The sequence below is a fragment of the Hoplias malabaricus genome, chromosome 2, assembly GCF_029633855.1.
Source record: "Hoplias malabaricus isolate fHopMal1 chromosome 2, fHopMal1.hap1, whole genome shotgun sequence".
NCBI classification, from domain to species: domain Eukaryota; kingdom Metazoa; phylum Chordata; class Actinopteri; order Characiformes; family Erythrinidae; genus Hoplias; species Hoplias malabaricus.
The window spans coordinates 75,948,135-75,967,816 of record NC_089801.1 but is presented as its reverse complement, the minus strand read 5'-3'; the positions used below and the strand labels follow the sequence as shown (position 1 = coordinate 75,967,816).

General features: G+C 38.2%; 1 long non-coding RNA gene across 1 annotated transcript; it reads right to left on the bottom strand.

The window, feature by feature from the left end:
• Nucleotides 1-543: 543 nt before the first annotated feature.
• On the bottom strand, nucleotides 544-4,424 carry LOC136687668 (uncharacterized). The gene is made up of 3 exons (XR_010800500.1): nucleotides 2,955-4,424; nucleotides 2,760-2,826; nucleotides 544-681 (listed from the first exon to the last, which is right to left on the bottom strand). It is a non-coding gene; the product is annotated as an uncharacterized lncRNA (long non-coding RNA).
• Between the last annotated feature and the right edge of the window lie 15,258 nt (nucleotides 4,425-19,682).

The window sequence follows — 19,682 nt, the reverse complement described above, 5'->3', positions numbered from 1 at the left end:
CACAAGCATCCAGTAGAGTTTTACGGCCTTGACCCTTATGCACAGCAATTGTTCCAGATTCTCTGAATCTTTTGATGATATTATGCACGATTGATGATAACTTAAAAGTCTTTGCTTTTTTACACTGGGTAACACCATTCTGTTATTGCTGCACAACAAACATCTTTCTGCGCAACAATGGTGTAATTGGTGATCCTCTTACCATCTTGGCTTCAGAGATACACTGACACTCTGAGAAGCTCTTTTTATACCCAATCATGTTGTCAATTGACCTAATTATTGTTAATTTGTCTTCCAGCTGTTCGTTATATGCTCAATTTCCTCCTTTTTGCCACTTATTGCTACTTGTTCCAACTTTGTTGGGATTTGTTGACACTGTGAAATTTTGAATGAACATATTTTTTTTTTTAAATGTTACATTTACTCAGATTAAACTTTTGATCTGTCATCTATGTTCTATTAAAAATAAAATATTGACATTTGCCATCTCCACATCATTGCATTCAGTTTTTATTCACAATTTGTTTAGTGTCCCAAATTTTTGGAATCCGGTTTGTAAATAAAATTTAATTCAAAGTCCATCAGTTTCTTTAAAGCAAGGATACACACGGATGCATGGTTCAGGACTTCTTGGTTGCTCTCTACGTTGACCACCCCTGGGGATTTGTACCAATGAGGCGTCTATAAAAATAAAAATTCCACAGTTAGTAACATAGCATGTGGAAATAAAGGTACAAAAAAGTTGCAATAAAAATTTTGTACACAAGAAGATACAGTAAGGGGAAGATCAGATGACATTGGCAAGACAATTTTTAAAACTAAACATAGATAAGGATATTTTTGTTTGGTAGATTATATCTTTGTTGTAACAATGTTTCTTGGCAATAAATCTTATACTGTTGGAATCATGTTAATTTCCCTTTGAAATGGTGCCACATTTATAAGGAACATGCATTTGTGGGATGAGCAGTAGAAATGAGTATGTGGGTTGTGCCAATGAAACATTAGCCCAATCCTCTCTGCCTATGCCAAAGAGCTTATTCTGCCATTGACTCGTTTGGTGAGTTGTGACTGGCTGACTGAAGTTTGAAGAAACAAGACATATTGGCAATTTAACAATGTATTCTTTTAACAAATAGGAGCTTCAGTAGCGTGTGGAAGAACCATAAACAGCCAAAACAGCCCAGGACTTTCTCTTCATGACGGTCACCATCCTGGTTACACACTGCTGGTCACACATGTGGTTGTGTTGGTCACTGTGGCATGAACAGCACGCCCAAGCTGATCCCACAAGTGTTCATTGGGGTTGAGGTCAGGAGCTAGCAGGCCATTCCATCCTCTCCACTACCAAATTCTGGAGGTAGTCTCTGATAAACACCGCTCTGTGGGGGCAAGTGTTGTCATTTTGGAGGATAGAGTTTGGTCCCAGACTGTGGAGATATGGGATTGCCACTGGTTGTAGAATTTCATCTCAATATCTTTTTCTGCATTGAGATTGCTCGCAATGACGATAAGCCTCATTTTTCAAGTGAAGGAGATGCCACATCACACCATCACACAAAATAAGCTGTTTGGCACTGGCAGTGAGTATTTGACAAATTTTTCACTGGCGCAATCCACATACTCATCTCTACTGCTTATCTCACAAAAGCATGTTTCTTATAAATGTAGCACCATTTAAAAGATAAATTAACAGTAATGGTATAAGGTTTATTGGCAAGAAGCACTGTTACAACAAAGAAATAATCAACCAGACACAAATTTTCTTACTTTTTGTGCTATGTTTATTTTTATTTTTCTGCAAGTGATCAGAGCAAATGAGTGAGGTAAAGGGTGAATTACATTAATAATTACAGTTAGATAATTCAGCATGTCCTATTTGGTGCTAATAAACACTAATACTTTGACATTGTATTTTGTTATGGCTTTCATAATGTCATACCGTATCATATATTTCCATTTCTTTTAGGCATATCGAGATATGAATTTTTGGTCATATCGCCCAGCCCTAGTTGTCGCTTGCTCACACTTTTTGTAGTGAAGACTGAGGATAGATATTAATACGAACTCAACAAAACCAAAAGTACGGCAATTTCAATTTGATACCTGATCTAAAAGCCATGTATACTGATATGCTATGCAATATTTCAATGTATCATAGTAATCAGAAAATCCTGTATTTGACCTTTAATTTCACATATCAAAAGCACAAATTTCAACTGCATCAAATGATTCCCACAATGACCCTGATTAGAATTAAATGATTGCAACAGATGAATGAATGACAGTAAACAGTAACTGCCCTTCATAATAATTTCATAAAGAATTATCCAACAGAAACAGGTCAAAATATTAAAAAGCAATTACCTTCAGATAATTTTAGAATTTTTTAATCCATTTTCATACATGGGGTTTCTGCATCAGTAAAGTTATCATATTTCAAGGTTGTTATATATAATAATACCTTTAATTACAGGTAAGATAACATGAAATAGAGGCTATTTTAATTCAGAGAAGGAAGTAAACAAGTAGAGAGAGAGAAAAAAAGAAATTTCCTGTCAATATTGGAAATTGAAATTTTAGTACAAGGTGAATAGGGCTGCCTTTCCAGAAATTAATGGAGGCTTGAGCAAACATAGGTCACTTGTCCTTCCACTGTCAGCATATATCTTGCATTGGTCAAAAATTCCACTGTAATTAATTCAAATGTTTCTTAAACTTTTGTCATTCTGGAGTATCTTGCAATTATATATACATACCCAGAATAAACATCTGAGGACTCACAAGCAGGTTAAGGGTTTCAAAATCAGCAACTGTGGCACTTGCCTAAATGATGAGAATATAAATTATTTTAAGTCTTCAACATTTACCATTGCAGTTTTCAATGACATGTCAAATTAAAACCTATATGATATAGCCTAGGTCTAGTTTCAGTTTTCCTGTTTTAATGATACCTGTAAATGTGAGCCTTAAATGCAGCCAACTTCCTGAAAGTCATGGCACGACGAGACTCTCCACATTTAAAACATATAGTACAGAGAAATAAGATGTCATTTCATATGCATTACAAAAACCAACACACTACATTTGTGATCACAGAACTGGTAGCCAACATTTAGTATTTAGACACTTTAAATGCAATACTCTTAAACTCTGATAAACAATTAAAATGTACACTCTATATAAACTAAATAACAAAAATGGGAGTCTCAAATCAGATTTGGAATGGTATGGAGCCCCTAAAGGGACTGGGGGAAAAATAAAAAAAGACTATTGATTTTGTGTTCCCTTGCAAACATTATTGCATTCCCTGGCAAATACATTGCGCTCCTTTGCAAATGTTTTATGATACACAATTGTCTTTGTTACGGAGCCCCAAAAGGGACTGGGGAAAAAAAGACTTTGGCATTCCTTTGCAAACACAATTGCGTTACCTCGCAAATACTTTGTGGGCTCCGTAGTACTGTGCTTGCTGTGCGTATCAGGTGAACTATGGAGCAGCTCGTTGAAATTTACTTTGATCTTGGACTGAAATATAAAGACATAGCATTTCTTCTCAACAGAGAACATGGATATGTTATTGGGGAGCGCCAACTGAAACGTTTGATGCTGTGTTGTTAATTGCTAAGCAAAGAGGATGAGAGAATTTAAAGTGCAAGCGCATGGACAAAGGTTACGTGAACAGTATAGAGATACAGACAATGAACACAGTTTCCAATCAGAGGGAGAGAAAGGAGAGTGAACACCTAAATATATGTGTAGCTATTGGTAGTGTATTGGAGTAATGTGTGTATGTGTGTAAAAGTCAGTCAGAAAAGGGTATCTGTTTTTACTGCAGCTTTATTAAAAAAAAAAAAAAAAAAAAAAAAAAAAACATTTTCCAGATAAAACGAAATGCATGGTGTAGCGACCGGCTCTAGCTCCACAGCCGTGTCTGGAGTCAGCGCGCTGAGCCACGTCTCTGTAAAAATTAGTCCGCAGTGTGCCCTGAGATCTCTGTGTGTTGCGCCTTACACCCTCCATCTTGTTATTGAATGACCGGATTTTTAAGAGTCTTTGCTTGGTAAAGGTTTTTCGTTAACATTCTTAGCTTGACCCCTACCCCAGTCAATAACAATAAAAAAACCACAGCCTTCCACACTTTTTCTTTCTTTCATGAAGCAGCCTACGTCTCATACACCTGTTACTATGGAACTACGGCGTTCTGACTAGAACTTTCAGGATGCTACATAACGTATATAAACCTGTTGCTGACAACTTCTGATGTTAGGCAGTTCCTTACAGATGTATACAGATGTCGCACTGGCAACGAAACTGTGTGTTAGTAGAGATAAATAAATACATATATATCTGTTTCAAGTGGCTGGATTTCACTGGAAACTGCAGTGTCCTGATGTGTTGACCGAGCCACAAAGACAATTGTGTATCATAAAACATTTGCAAAGGAGCGCAATGTATTTGCAAGGGAACGCAAAATCAATAGTCTTTTTTTTTATTTTTTCCCCCAGTCCCTTTAGGGGCTCCGTAGAATGGAGCTCAAAATTCTGCAGCAAAATACAGTAGCCTATAATTCTCAACACAGCACGAAGTAAAATATATTTTACTCCCCCCATCTTGCACCTCATTCACACCTGACACTCCAAATATATATATTAGCTAATAATCTGGAATGGAGTTTGTCTGTAGCTAACATTACATGTTCTACATTTACAATTCTCTGTTATAATGAACGTAGCTAATTTTACCAAACTGACCAATATCAATGACCAGAATCCCTGTCCATCTCTATGTTTATATTTCCCTCCGTTCTCTTCTTTAAAAAGCATTACTCTGCTAGCTAACTAAAACTTGAATAGTACCCGCAAGAAGCCCAAAAATGGACTGTAAGTTTATAATTGTCTGTACAGTTAAATTATCGTTCTCTACCTGGTGGTCTCTACTACGCTAAATATAAATAAATAATGCTACGACTGACCCGTCCTTTCACCGGCAGCCTGTTTCAATGGAGCAGAACCCTCTCTTTGTTTTCTTCCCGCCTCTTCTCTCCTACCTTTCCCTCAGCCTCCTGCTTGTAAGCCGTCACAAAACTGGTGATGTCTCCGGCTTCAATCCCCTCCAACGGACTAATTTGAGGGGGGGAAACGCCAGTTGACGATATCTGCGACGATAAAACATTAAATTTTTTGGGAGCAAACAAGTGTGCAAATTCCACAGGAGTTATCTGGTTAAATGTTCGCGGCTATCATAACTAGCACCATCTATCTTGCTAAAAAGCAGTACCAAGACAGTGTGGTTGGAAACGTTTAGAGCTGTATGATTAAAACATACATTTACTCATTACTTTTGTTCCAAAATCCCTAAAGTACGACGACGCTTGCAGCCTCTGAATACGTTTTGTCTCTTTCTCTCCGTCTCTGTTCTCGTCACCCCGCCCCCAGGGAACCGTTAGCCCCGTTCTCGCTAACCGCCCCACCCTCAACAAAATAATTTAAATAAAATAAAACAATATTAACGCAAATCATCATCATCATCATCATCATCATCTTTTAAGCTTGTCCATTTCAGGGTCGCGGTGTAACTAAATGAAAAAACACAATTCTTTCTCTTTTTTTATTTGGACGAAAAGTATTCACTTGTCCTGTTCTGGTTTTGTTTTGTAGTGAGGCCTACAACTGACGTTACAAAAATAAATTGTACCATTGCCTAAAGGGGGGGGGTGTATTTTGGAACTAATGTAATTACGAATGTAATTTTGGAACTAAGCTATATTTACGTTGTCAAAACAATAAAATAAGTGATAAATAAATGGTGTAAATAAGTTACTCACTTTTAGATGCCATTTGCAGTCCTCAGCCTCCCCAGCTCACAATACAGTGAAATACTGTAAAGCTAGCTTCATTGCTGCTTCCAGTCTGTTACCTAAGATACATTACAATACAGTAGCAAACTCGCTACAGCATTTATTTATAGTGTGTTTTGTATTCTTAAGACGGCAAGCATATACCTGCCAAATGGCTTGAAAATGTTGGTAACCCACTGATAGTAGGCCACTGCTGGTCCACCTTTGGACCGCTCAGATTATTGCCCACTTAAGAATATCTCAGTAGTTTTTGATCTCCTAAAACTAATTTTAAATGATTTTAATGATTTCTTATTCTATAATTTTACATTTTGTTCATGGTATCTCACAACTGAATTTTGTTATGTTATGTCAATATGTCGTCAGAATAATGTTTTGAACACACTGCATTTTGGTTTCTTAACATTGCAGCTTGGGGCAGCACGATGGTGCTGCAGGTACTGTCGCTGTCACACAGCTCTAGGGTCCTGGAGCGGCAGGTGATTGTGAGTAGTTTGGTGTGTTTTTCCTGTGTCCACGGGGGTTTCCTCCAGGTGTTCAGGTTTCCTTCCAAGGTCCAAAAACACATGTTGTTAGGTGGATTGGTGACTCAAAAGTGTCCATAGGTGTGAATGTATGAGTGTGTGTCACCCTGCGAAGGACTGGCGACCCCTCCAGGGTGTGTTCCTGCCTTGCTCCCAGTGATTCCAAGTAGGCTCAGGACCCACTGCGACCCTGAACTGGATTAGCGGTTACAGACAATGAATTAATTAATTAATTAATTTCAGTATGGTAGAGTATCAGAATGATGTTTGGAATTTTTTTATAAAATTCAACTTGGGACTGCAACCAATAGTGTCGCTGTCACACAAATCTAGGGTGCTGCAGCTGTAGGTTCGAACCCTGCTCCGCATGACTGTGATTAGTTGGGTGTGTTTTCCCTGTGTTCATGTGGGTTTTCTCCGGGTGTTCCAATTTACTCCCATGGTCCAAAACACATGTTGGTAGCTCAGTTGGCTACTCAAAACTGTCCATAGGTATTAGATGTGTGCATGAGTGTGTGAGTGTGTGTCGCACTGTGAAGGAAAAGTGCCCCACTGATTCCAGGTAGGCTCCAGACCCACTTCAACCCTAAAGTGGATAAGCAGTTACATTTAATAAATGAATGAATGAATGAATGAATGAATATTGCATCTTAAACCAACTAAGTATATCCAATATTGTTAGAATGTCACATTGAGTTGACATTTAGATTATGATGTTTATCATACACTGGGTTTTGATTACCAATACCTAACAAATAAATGTAGGTATTTTACATCAAGATGACGTTAAATTTGAAGTACTAAACCCCATGACCTAAAACCAACAAAATATCAACGTCTGTTGATGTTAGTCTAATGTTTACCAGGCGTTGGGTTTTGGTCACCCTATATTACAACTTAAAGTTGGCATTTTTTTATATCAACTTGACATCAGGATGTGACGTTTGGAAAATGTTGGATTTTGGTTGCATAACATCACTACTTAAAACCAACAAATTATCAACGTCTATTGATGTTAGAATGGCAGGTTGAACTGACGATAAATTTCAGACGTTTATCAGACGTTGAGATTTGGTCACCATACCTTACAACTTAATGTTGGTAATTTACGTCAATTTGACATCAGGATGTGACGTTTGGAAGATGTTGGATTTTGGTTACATAACATCACTACTTAAAACCAACAAATTATCAACGTCTATTGATGTTAGAATGGCAGGTTGAACTGACGATAAATATCAGACGTTGAGATTTGGTCACCATACCTTACAACTTAATGTTGGTAATTTACGTCAATTTGACATCAGGATGTGACGTTTGGAAGATGTTGGATTTTGGTTACATAACATCACAAATTAAAACCAACAAATTTTCAACGTCTATTGATGTTAGAATGGCAGGTTGAACTGACGTTAAAATTCAGACGTTTATCAGATGTCGGGATTTGGTCTCCATAACTTACAGCTTATTGTTGGTAATTTACGTCAATTTGATATCCGGATGTGATGTTTGGAAGATGTTGTATTTTGGTTACATAACAGCACAAATTAAAACCAACAAATTATCAATGTCTATTGATGTTAGAATGGCAGGTTGATCTGACATTAGAAGTTTGACGTTTACAAGATGTTGGGTCTTGGTCACCATACCTTACAACTAAATGTTTTTTACGTCAATTTGACATCAGGATGTGATGATTGGAAGATGTTGGATTTTGGTCACATAATAGGACAACTTTAAACCAACAAATTATCAACGTCTATTGATGTTAGATTGGCACATTGAGCTGACGTTAAATTTCAAACGTTTATCAGATGTTGGGATTTGGTTACCATACCTTACAACTTAAAGTTGGTAATTTACATCAATTTGACATCAGGATGTGACGTTTGGAAGATGTTGGATTTTGGTTACATAACATCACTACTTAAAACCTACAAATTATCAATGTCTATTGATGTTAGAATGGCAGGTTGAACTGACGTTAACATTCAGACGCTTATCAGACGTTGGGATTTGGTCACCATACCTTACAGCTTAATGTTGGTAATTTACGTCAATTTGACATCAGGATGTGACGTTTGGAAGATGTTGGATTTTGGTTACATAACATCACAAATTAAAACCAACAAATTTTCAACGTCTATTGATGTTAGAATGGCAGGTTGAACTGACGTTAAAATTCAGACGTTTATCAGACATTGGGATTTGGTCACCATACCTTACAGCTTAATGTTGGTAATTTACGTCAATTTGACATCAGAATGTGACGTTTGGAAGATGTTGGATTTTGGTTACATAACATCACTACTTAAAACCAACAAATTATCAACGTCTATTGATGTTAGAATGGCAGGTTGAACTGACGTTAATCAGACGTTGGGATTTGGTCACCATACCTTACAGCTTAATGTTGGTAATTTATGTAAATTTGACATCAGGATGTGACGTTTGGAAGATGTTGGATTTTGGTTACATAACATCACTACTTAAAACCAACAAATTATCAACGTCTATTGATGTTAGAATGGCAGGTTGAACTGACGTTAAAATTCAGATGTTTATCAGACGTTGGGATTTGGTCACCATACCTTACAGATTAATGTTGGTAATTTACGTCAATTTGACATCAGGATGTGACGTTTGGAAGATGTTGGATTTTGGTTACATAACATCACAAATTTAAACCAACAAATTTTCAACGTCTATTGATGTTAGAATGGCAGGTTGAACTGACGTTAAAATTCAGACGTTTATCAGACGTTGGGATTTGGTCACCATACCTTACAGCTTAATGTTGGTCATTTACGTCAATTTGACATCAGGATGTGACGTTTGGAAGATGTTGGATTTTGGTTACATAACATCACTACTTAAAACCAACAAATTATCAACGTCTATTGATGTTAGAATGGCAGGTTGAACTGGCGTTAAAATTCAGACGTTAATCAGACGTTGGGATTTGGTCACCATACCTTACAGCTTAATGTTGGTAATTTATGTAAATTTGTCATCAGGATGTGACGTTTGGAAGATGTTGGATTTTGGTTACATAACATCACTACTTAAAACCAACAAATTATCAACGTCTATTGATGTTAGAATGGCAGGTTGAACTGACGTTAAAATTCAGACGTTTATCAGACGTTGGGATTTGGTCACCATACCTTACAGCTTAATGTTGGTAATTTACGTCAATTTGACATCAGGATGTGACGTTTGGAAGATGTTGGATTTTGGTTACATAGCATCACTACTTAAAACCAACAAATTATCAACGTCTATTGATGTTAGAATGGCAGGTTGAACTGACGTTAAAATTCAGACGTTAATCAGACGTTGGGATTTGGTTACCAAACCTTACAACTAAATGTTGGTATTTTACGTCTATTTGACATGAGGATATGACGTTTATTAGACGTTGGATTGTGGTTACATAATATCATGACTTAAAACTAACAAAATATCAGTGTCATATGTCGTCAGTTTCTTACGTCAGTTTAACATCGGTATTAGACGTTACCCTGACGTAAAATTTTGGTCATCCGACGTCACGACCAACATTCAACCACATATCAACGTCTTTTGACGTTGGTGGCCAGCTGGGCAGTTATACGCCCTATGTTCTGTGTTTCTTGCATACCATAATACTGCAGTATGCATTAAAAAAAGGCACACAGCACAGTTTAGCGCTGCATAATGTAAACGCATGATGCTAGTAAACTAGCACAGGCACACTTAATTTATACCAGACTTTGGCCAGTCTTTGTGTCCTACCCAGAAGTTCTGAAGCAATAAAAGGGCTGTGTTCTCCTTCTCTTTCTCTCTCTCATTAGTAAATCAAGTAGTTTATTCTGTGTTCATTTACATGCAGTTAGCACTCTCTAGAAATTTGAATAAGTTCCACATACAGCAAAAATGTCAATATTACCCACCTGTGGAGCAGGAATAGAGCAATATCCTCATAATGGTTCATGCTTTTCAAAGTTTGGAGGTCTATTCTTTGCCTAAATATCCTCCCCTTCAGACACCCTCTCTGCCATGAGTAGAGCCCAGCATACCAGAACTTATACTTTTTCATTTGGATTTTTTTATTCATTTTTAGCAAGTTGACCTCACTGAAATGTAATGACATACCACTGGTTTAGGACCTGTTAAAGGGGTTCATATATGCTTCAATATGAATGTGCAGCCTGCTAATTTCTTGATTTCCAGCCCATGTATAAGCATTATGGTTCAGCTTATGAAGTATTCATAAAGCCTGAAGACATGCAATGTTCCAGCAACATAAAACAGATCAAAACGGCTGTCAAGAGACTGGGAAAGCAAAGAAATTATTTATAATGTGTGGATTAAATGTCTTGTTTTTTTAACATATCCATGTGCACTTGCAGAGCTCTGGAAAAGAAGTGGAAATACATCAAAGGAAAGATGAGCGCTAGCCCAAACAATTATATGAGAGTTTGATTTGAACAGTCCAGGAACATTTTGCTTAAATTCTAATTTTAGAGTCCTAATGTAGCCCCCGTAAAATTCTGACCAGTCCTGACAATCAACCACAGAGTGTTGAAGGGAAATTGCATAGATTTTTTTTAACACTTTGTATAACTGCATGGTAAAGATGTAAACATACAGAGTTGTTTGATGTGAAATGTTCCTACCAGGCAAAGTCTTCTCATCTTTCTGGCATAGGGCTATTCACTGTATACAACTGTGTACCAGCCCTAAGTCTGGTCTCCCATCTTAAACACATTAACGGGCAGTTCTACAAATTACCTCTTGACAAGTCCACAGCTGTTCACTGAAAACCATTCCAGGTGACGACCTCATGAAGCTGATTGAAAGAACGCCGTGTGTGCAAAGCTGTGATCAAAGCAAAAGGTGGCTACTTTGAAGAATCTAAAGTATAAAACATTCTGGTTTGTTTAACACTTCTTTGTTTACTCCAGATTTATGTGTGTTGCTTCATAATGTTATGTCTTCCATTCATTTACAATGTAGAAAATAATAAAAAACAAATCATTTATCTTTGAGATACAATCAAAAACCCACAGGAGCTTGTGTACATACTTTTGGTCAGCAAGGATGTAAATCATAAAGTGTTCACTGTCCATCCTAGAGTATCAGTGTATGCCGTGCCATTAAAACACACTGAATGACACAGAAAGCTACAGCCTTTTACTCCTACGTACAGTTACACTACAACATCATGCAGAGATATTTCATGTTCCTTTCTCTGTTATGTGAAAGGTGGATATATTTCAACACTAGTTAAATAAAATGAAACAAATGTAAAAAAATGTTTTTTGATTCTATTAGCTGCATGTTAGTGTAATTAAACAGTACTCTTTGAGGGGCTAATGTCTGAGACTAGGCACCACTTACTTTGGGGTGGTTTCCCAGACTAAAACTAGTCCTGGGCTACACAGCATTTTGAATCTTGATTTTTTTCCATTGAAAGGAGGATAAATTCCATGACTAAACTTAATTCCTCTTTGGGATACCACCTGATCCCAGACTTTAATTGTGTTAATATGTTAATGTGTGACATCCTTATAACAAATATACTGTAAAAAAAATTCTACATTTTTCAGCAGCATTGCACAAAGTATTTTAATCTTCACCCAACTGATCCATTGACTGTCTCATTCTAGTTCTTTCTATTTTTATTCCAACTCATTGACATTGCAAATTAACCAGCATGGGTGTAAGCCCCCAGTATTGCTATCTCATTAGTCTGTGTGAAAACTGTCAATGAAACGATGTCCAAATGCCCAGTGCTTTGAACCTGCCCACTGGAAATCCATTCATACAGTGGACACTTACTGCACTGTAGTGCGATTGCACTCCAAAAATCTAACATGAAGCTGCTTCTGGTATTATGTTGGAGTCAGAATTATGACTCTGTGAGCCTTGAAAAATAAATCTCTCCCTGAGATCCTCCCCCCCAGGGCTGCACTACATTCGGCCATTTTCAAATCATATCTCATCTATTATAAACACGCCGTGAGAATGAGGGATTTTTCCCATTTCTCTTTTAAAGGTCCTGCCCAGTCACTGTAATTTCCACACTGAACGGCACTTCGCTATCAACAAAATTGCTCGCTACATTTTCAATGAAATGCCAGATTTGGGCTTGAAAATGCCTTAGCTCTGGCCCCTCTTGGACCTTGGAAGTGAGGGGACAGGTTTAATATTTGTTTGCATGCACAGTGTAATGTAGACTGACGGTGATGCAGGAGCTGCCTTTGACCAAACACAAGCCCACTAGCAGAGCATGAAACAAAGCCTCGTCTGTGTGTCAGACTCAAGCTGTTGTTAGTCTAGTAGTGTTACAGATATATAGTGTTTGTTAAACATTGCCTTGACTCAACCCAGGAACAATTTGGAACGTTAAGCCTGGTTTCAACTCTAACATTAATGCTCTTTTGGATCCTACGTGTTACATCATATTTTGTTAACATTCTGGGGCTTGATTCACAAAAGATTTCCTAAGAAAAAAGTTCCTAAGTTTTTAAGATTAAAGTTCCTTAATCTTAAGTTTGCAGTGAGGAGGAACACACCCTGGAGGGGGCACAATTTCACCACAGGGCAACACACACAAACCTATGGACACTTTTGAGTAGCCACTTATCAACTTTTGCTTCTGGACTATGGGAGATAAATTAGAACACCTGGAGGAAACCCACGCGGACACAGGGAGAACACACCAAGGGGTAGAAGATTGCGAACGTAAATCTATTATAAAGTGGCCAAAAAGTGTACACAGTGGTTTCTTTAATAGATGGAATACAGGTTGATAGATTAGTTCCCTTGTCAAGTCCCATGTGGGTGGAGTTTCCATCCAGTGTCTGCATGGGTTTCCTCCCACAGTCCAAAAAAACATGGAGGTTAGGCGAATTGGCTTCTGTAATAACTGCCCTGGTGTGAGTGAACGAGTCTGTTTGTGAATGAATGTCTGTATGTGCGAGTGAATGTGTGTGAGCCCAGATATGGATTGGTGCTCTGTCCTGGGTGAAACCCTAGTGCAGTCCTCCAGGGGGATGGTCATTCCTGGCTAAGAGTACGCTGTGTGTGTTTGGCTGCCACTTCTCGCCAGTGTGTGTGTGTGTGGATTGAATATTGAGTGTAAAGTTGACTGTAAAGCGTCCTTGGGTTTCTAGAAAGGCACTATATAAGTGTAACATTAATAATAATAATGATAATAATAATAACAGTAGTCCGAATTTTCCAAAGTTTCCAAATCATAGTTCTTAATCTGATTTCAAATACATTTCAAAAAACGTTGGGGAGCTTTAGAACCCTTCACCCGACACTTGTCATTGGGCTTGGTGACTTTAGGCTCGTGTGCAGGTGCTATTCCTATGGAGATTACACAAGCTGTGCATCTGGGTCTGCAATGGGTGCACTTTTAACGTAACTGAATCTGGGGTGTTTTCATCTATCATTTGTGCATGTGCTTGGAACTGCACATCAAAGCCAAGAACTATTTATGTTCCTCTATGTTTTATAGCTCAGCGGAGTTAAGGATGAATACAGTAGACAGATCGCAAAGAGCAGGATGTGCACACAAAAGGCTCCTTGACGCTGGTGAAGGAGAGAGACGGCCAATAAAAAGCGAACAGCTGGGCCTGGCGTAGCGCTACGTCACCGTAGTTCTGACCTTGCTGGCTTGCTCTTTTTCCTGCTCCCAGCTGAATAAAGTTAGATTGAGATTCATGTCCCCATTCTCACTCTCATCCTCTGACTAATGCATGTCTTTATTCAGTCCTCTCCCTCCTCCATCCTTCTTTCTAAGCAGCCTTTTCTCTCCGTCGCTCTGATTTTCCGTCCGAGCAGCACATTCAGTTTGTAGTGTTTTGAGAGAGTGAGAGAGAGAGAGGTTTTTCTTTCATTTGGCTCCAATTTCCAAAATCTATGCCTATTCAATCTCCTATATTTGCGCAATGGAGTTTATTACACCAGATTCAGGGCATATCCTTGTATAGATCTAACATTTCATCTAAAATCAAGAGTTTGCCCTGCTCTTTTTCTCTTTTGGGAAGGACGCTAGATATTTTACTTTGCTGTAATGATTTGAATGCATTGAGGCATATAACTATTTGGGTGGTACAGCACTGATGTTAGACAGTACATTCTCGAACACCACTCTGACTCATTAGTAAAGGAGATCCATAACTCCTGAGTTTCATAGCTTAAATCTGTGGGTCTTTATAGCCCTCCAGCCAACACTTGGCATTTAAGCTTAAGCTCAAGTGTAGGCGCTCATCTCATTTCATTTCATAGAGATTATACATGCTGTATGGGCATAGCTTAATGCCTGTATCCATAATCAGTGCACCTTACTGTAGCTGAGTTTCATAATTATAAACTTATGTACACACACACACACACAAAACTCCAACCCCGTAAATGGAGAGTCTGTAAAAAATGAAGTGAAATGGTTGAATGCACAACTCAACAATATGATTTAGCTTCTGTGTGAGTGTGGAATGTAGGTCGTTGAGTGATTTGAAGGCACATGGCTTGACTGAAATGTTATGGCTCTGAATATGGCAATTACCCTAGGGTTGCTTTACTTCAACTGATAGCAAAGCCAAACAAGAACAGTAATCATACAGATACAGTAAATGCATTTTTTTCCACTGGAACTGTGACTTTTTACTGACAGTTATTCCAATAATGCAGGTCATAGTTCTGGGTTCTGGTACTTAATGGAACTGAATGGTGTCACACGGTCAGGTATTCTCGAAACAATTTAGTGATTCGAGAATAAAGTCAGTACGTACTACTCATTATATCACCAATATATCTAAAATACAAAGCTACAGCGCTGTGCATAAGATTCGGGAGCACCCGGAGGAAACCCACGCACACACTGAGAAAACACTGCTCACAGGTAGTCACACGAAGCTGGGCTCAAACCCAAAACCCCAGGACCCCGGAGTTGTATGACAGTGACTCTAAATGTTGCACCACTGTGCCACCCTGGTTTCTCATCATTATGACCTACTATCTGACTTCATAGTCTTATGGTGGAGGACATAGGCTTCCTTAGTGTCTTGCTGTGTGGATACTGCGTGACCGCTTCTAATTTCATTCAGACAGGCTGAACTGGACCATGTCTTTGAATTATACAGTGATTGTTATAGCCTGTGGGGTGCTGGATATTGCTACAGCTAATTAACTCGCTAAATAAGCTTCATTTGTTTCATGGGGTCTTGCAATATTGCTATATAACTTCCTGCTACTTATACAGACTTGTATTGTTTATTGGGTTTTTCTCGTGGTACCAGTTTTGTTATGGTGTCCCTTGAGCAGCACATGATGAGCTGTGTGCATGTGCAGATGGAAATGGATGGGTATTATAACTTCCATGATGCACTGGGGCCCTCTCCCTCAGATATATATATATATATATATATATATATATGTGTGTGTGTGTACCTTTTCTTGTGATATACTGGTTGTGTTTGTCCCTTTTTTAAACTGCTGCCATGTTGATTTATGTTGTTTGTGGTCATTTTCCATCAGTGTGAGGTCAATAGATAGCGCTCAGTCAGTGTCTATATAGTGCTTGCCAGGTCGGTATAAAAAGGTCATACAATTCCACCTTATTCTGTAAAGATGCTACAATGATTTCAGTGTGGTTTGGGTCTTAGTTCCTTTCACCTATGTTGCCTTTTCACACATATTCTAGGTATAGAGTCATGTGTTCATAACTCTGTTGAAAGGGACGGAGATGTGGTCACTGGGGTTGCAGAAATATTGGTAATGTTACAGAAGGCCCGAGGCCAGTGGGGAGTGTGTGTTACAAAGTGTGCCTTGACATCCTGTCAGAATTATTTGTTCTGAGATTTAGAGGGAAAAAAGTATTAAGTCGGGAAAAAAAAATCAAATGCATATTAGGCTGTATAAAGCAGGTGCTGAGTTTTTTTTTTGTCCTTTTGCTTGATGCTTTTGACATTTTTAGTGTGCAGAGTATACAGAAAAAAAGCTATTCGTTTTATAACCACAAATGCAGATACACTGCATATAGCTGCTTACACCTTGTCCATATTCTCATGGAGATTACACCTGATTCTTATGGAGAAGGTACACTGTGAGTACTGGTAAAATATATTTTTAAAAAATGCTGCATGTTATACAGTAAGTACAGAGAAAATACACTATGTATTGGAAAAGTACACTCAAAAACACGGGCTGTATTATAAAATATATCAGTGAATTCAGCTAAAATATTAATCACTTATTGTGGGCACAGATTGGACAAGGTAATCTCCATTTAAAAGCTTAAAATGCAGCAGATATAAATGTGCTTTAAGCTTTCCATGCCCAGTGCCAAGTGTGGGCTAGAGGGGTATAAAGCCACATAATTGGGCTATGGAGTAATGGAAGTGCAAATGAGAATGCTTCAAGATCAATTACTTGTTTACTTAATTTGGTTTTACTTCATCAATACACTGTGAACCTACACATATATATTAAAGCCAGATCAATAACGTCTGAAGATCGGGAAGATTAGTATTGGATGTGTGATGTCCTAATAGAACCATAGAAGTTTGTGGCACTAGAGATCCCAGTATGAAACAAACTGTAATATGAAATATGAATCGATACTGGAATCGGGTATTTGCCCAATACCATGTTTATTTAATCATACTCGTAATCGCAAATGAGACTCTGATACCAACATCCGATACCTTGTGCCTGAGCAGACAACTCAAAATGTCGGCAGTCTGGAATCAATTCACAAGTTTAATAAACCTTTATTTGATTAGCACAGCCAGCTGCACGCTATCAGGCGCTATACACATGCTATTATGGTAAATGAACGTGGATGACCGTATGGACGTGAGACTGTAATATGTTTAATTCATGTGCTTGATACATATATATATATATATATAGACTGTTCACGAACAAGATGGGGCTTTCTTCTCTCAAAGTGTATTTTCCTCCCGGGAAATATTTTCCCGTTTGCGAGAGCACTGTTGATGCATTTGTGATGGCCATATCGCCCAGCTTTATCTCTTACCCAATATATTGTTTTTATTGTTCTTTCGGTCATCAACATCCAGGGATTTCTGCACTTTATTGATGTGTTAGAGCCCAAGTATGAAATTCTCAGCCATTATCGTATAACGTATCTTGTATATCATTTCTCCACAGATGCTAAACACTGTGCAAATGCATATCCAGAGCTTGTTGTTCATGTTCCTTATTTATAGGTAGATAGATACTTCATTGATCCCAGAGGGAAATTAAAATTATTGGTGATGTAATGTAGGAAAATGCTAAATAAAAAATGGACAGTTCCAGAAATGAACAATAAAATTTTTGATTAAACAAATTTTTTAAAATTACTAACTAAACTAGCTCACAGTGCTCCCAATGGCTTAATTCTAAGTAGGTATCTGTATCAGCAAGTGGAAAAATAAAAACATACAGAATAATTTTTAATGCGTAGAATAGACATCCCTCTCCCTCATCACTCTGTATAATGCTAATCAATGTGGACATCTGTTAGCTAACAAAACAGAATGGGACATTTAGTGTTCTTAAAACTAGTTTAGCTCTATACAAACTTGTGTTAGCAGCAATTTAACAAGAAGTGAGGTCTAGTGTCACATTACTCGAAGTAAACGTTCTATTTACCACAATATCAGTTTATTGGGCAGAATGGTTGGCTAGCATGTAGTTTGTAAGTAGCTAGCTAGTGAAATGGTTAATATAACACAAGTTGTTTGGTAATCTGCATCAAGTGTTTAAAGTAAGATCACATTCTCTAAAAAACTGAAAGCTGGGTTAGCAATTGTGCTAGCTAGCATACATGCTGTATTTACTACTTTCTAACGTAGTTGTTTTTCCTATTTTCCTTAACAAAAATGCTAATTAGTTTTGAAATACCTTAATCTTAAGATTTTTCTGGAAAAAAAATTTTCATCATTTGTCTTACTTAGCATGCTATGTGAGGGCAATCCAATGCCTGCGGCCAACAACTAGGCTACACCAAAACTCTATTTAAGGCTTGACTTTTTTTCTCACTTTGATGGCGTATTTACACACTCCAGAGGAAAGTAATAACAAGTAAACCTAAAATTCAGTTACGATGTAACAAGGTTGTGTGTGTTTTTATCATAGTCTAAGGATTTGCCCTGGGCTTGGCTGGACAGAGAGACAAGAGGGAGAAAATGAAAGTGCATTAATGCTTGCAGGAAAAGAGACACTTTCATAAATCTCACAGAAGAGGCCGATGTATAAAAGGGGTAGAGAGCAAGAGAGGGTGAGATATTCACTGTGTTGTGAAATGAAGCAATGGATTTATCAGGAGCTCACACTGTGGCAGCATACGGTGACAAATATCTCAGTAGAGACAGGAAGAGAGAGAGAGAGATGCAAAACTCTGGAATTGTGTGTTTGTGTCAGTCTTAAGGTTAAGCTGTGACTCCGTTGGTCCCTTGCACTCCTGTATACAGCTAATAGGATTTGTGGAGGTTCTGAATTCATTCAGACAACATAATCCCTCCTCAACACAGTTAATGGAAACTTAGACCAGACTTCATTCACCTCGATGCTGGGTGCTTTGCAGTTAGGTTTAAACCACCATTGCATTTCCATTCGAAACCAAAAAGCACTTTTTGAAATAAATTTTGTTTATTAGGGCGTGTCTTATTTATCATTGTGATATCAGTGAAATTCATATATCCATCCATCCATTATCTGTAACCGCTTATCCAATTTAGGGTCGCGGGGGGTCCAGAGCCTACCTGGAATCATCGGGCGCAAGGCGGGAATACACCCTGGAGGGGGCGCCAGTCCTTCACAGGGCAACACAGACACACACACATTCACTCACACACTCACGGACACTTTCGAGTCGCCAATCCACCTAACAACGTGTGTTTTTTGGACTGTGGGAGGAAACCAGAGTACCCGGAGGAAACCCACGCGGACACAGGGAGAACACACCAACTCCTCACAGAGAGTCACCCGGAGCTGGAATCGAACCCACAACCTCCAGGCCATCGTGCCGCCCAGTGAAATTCATATTAATTAAAATAAATGTAAATATATCATGCAGCAATTGCCTGAAATTATGATTAGAGGCATAGATCATACCCTACGCTTGGGCTGTGGAGCAGCGTAACTGTTCTTTGCAAGGATGGATCTCAATCCAATACATTTGTGATGATCTTGACTGGCATTCATGATTCTAATAGCTATAGTTAATATGTGTATTCCCTAATGTTCTCATGGTTGAAACAGTTATAAGAAAATATCCTCACAGAAATCTA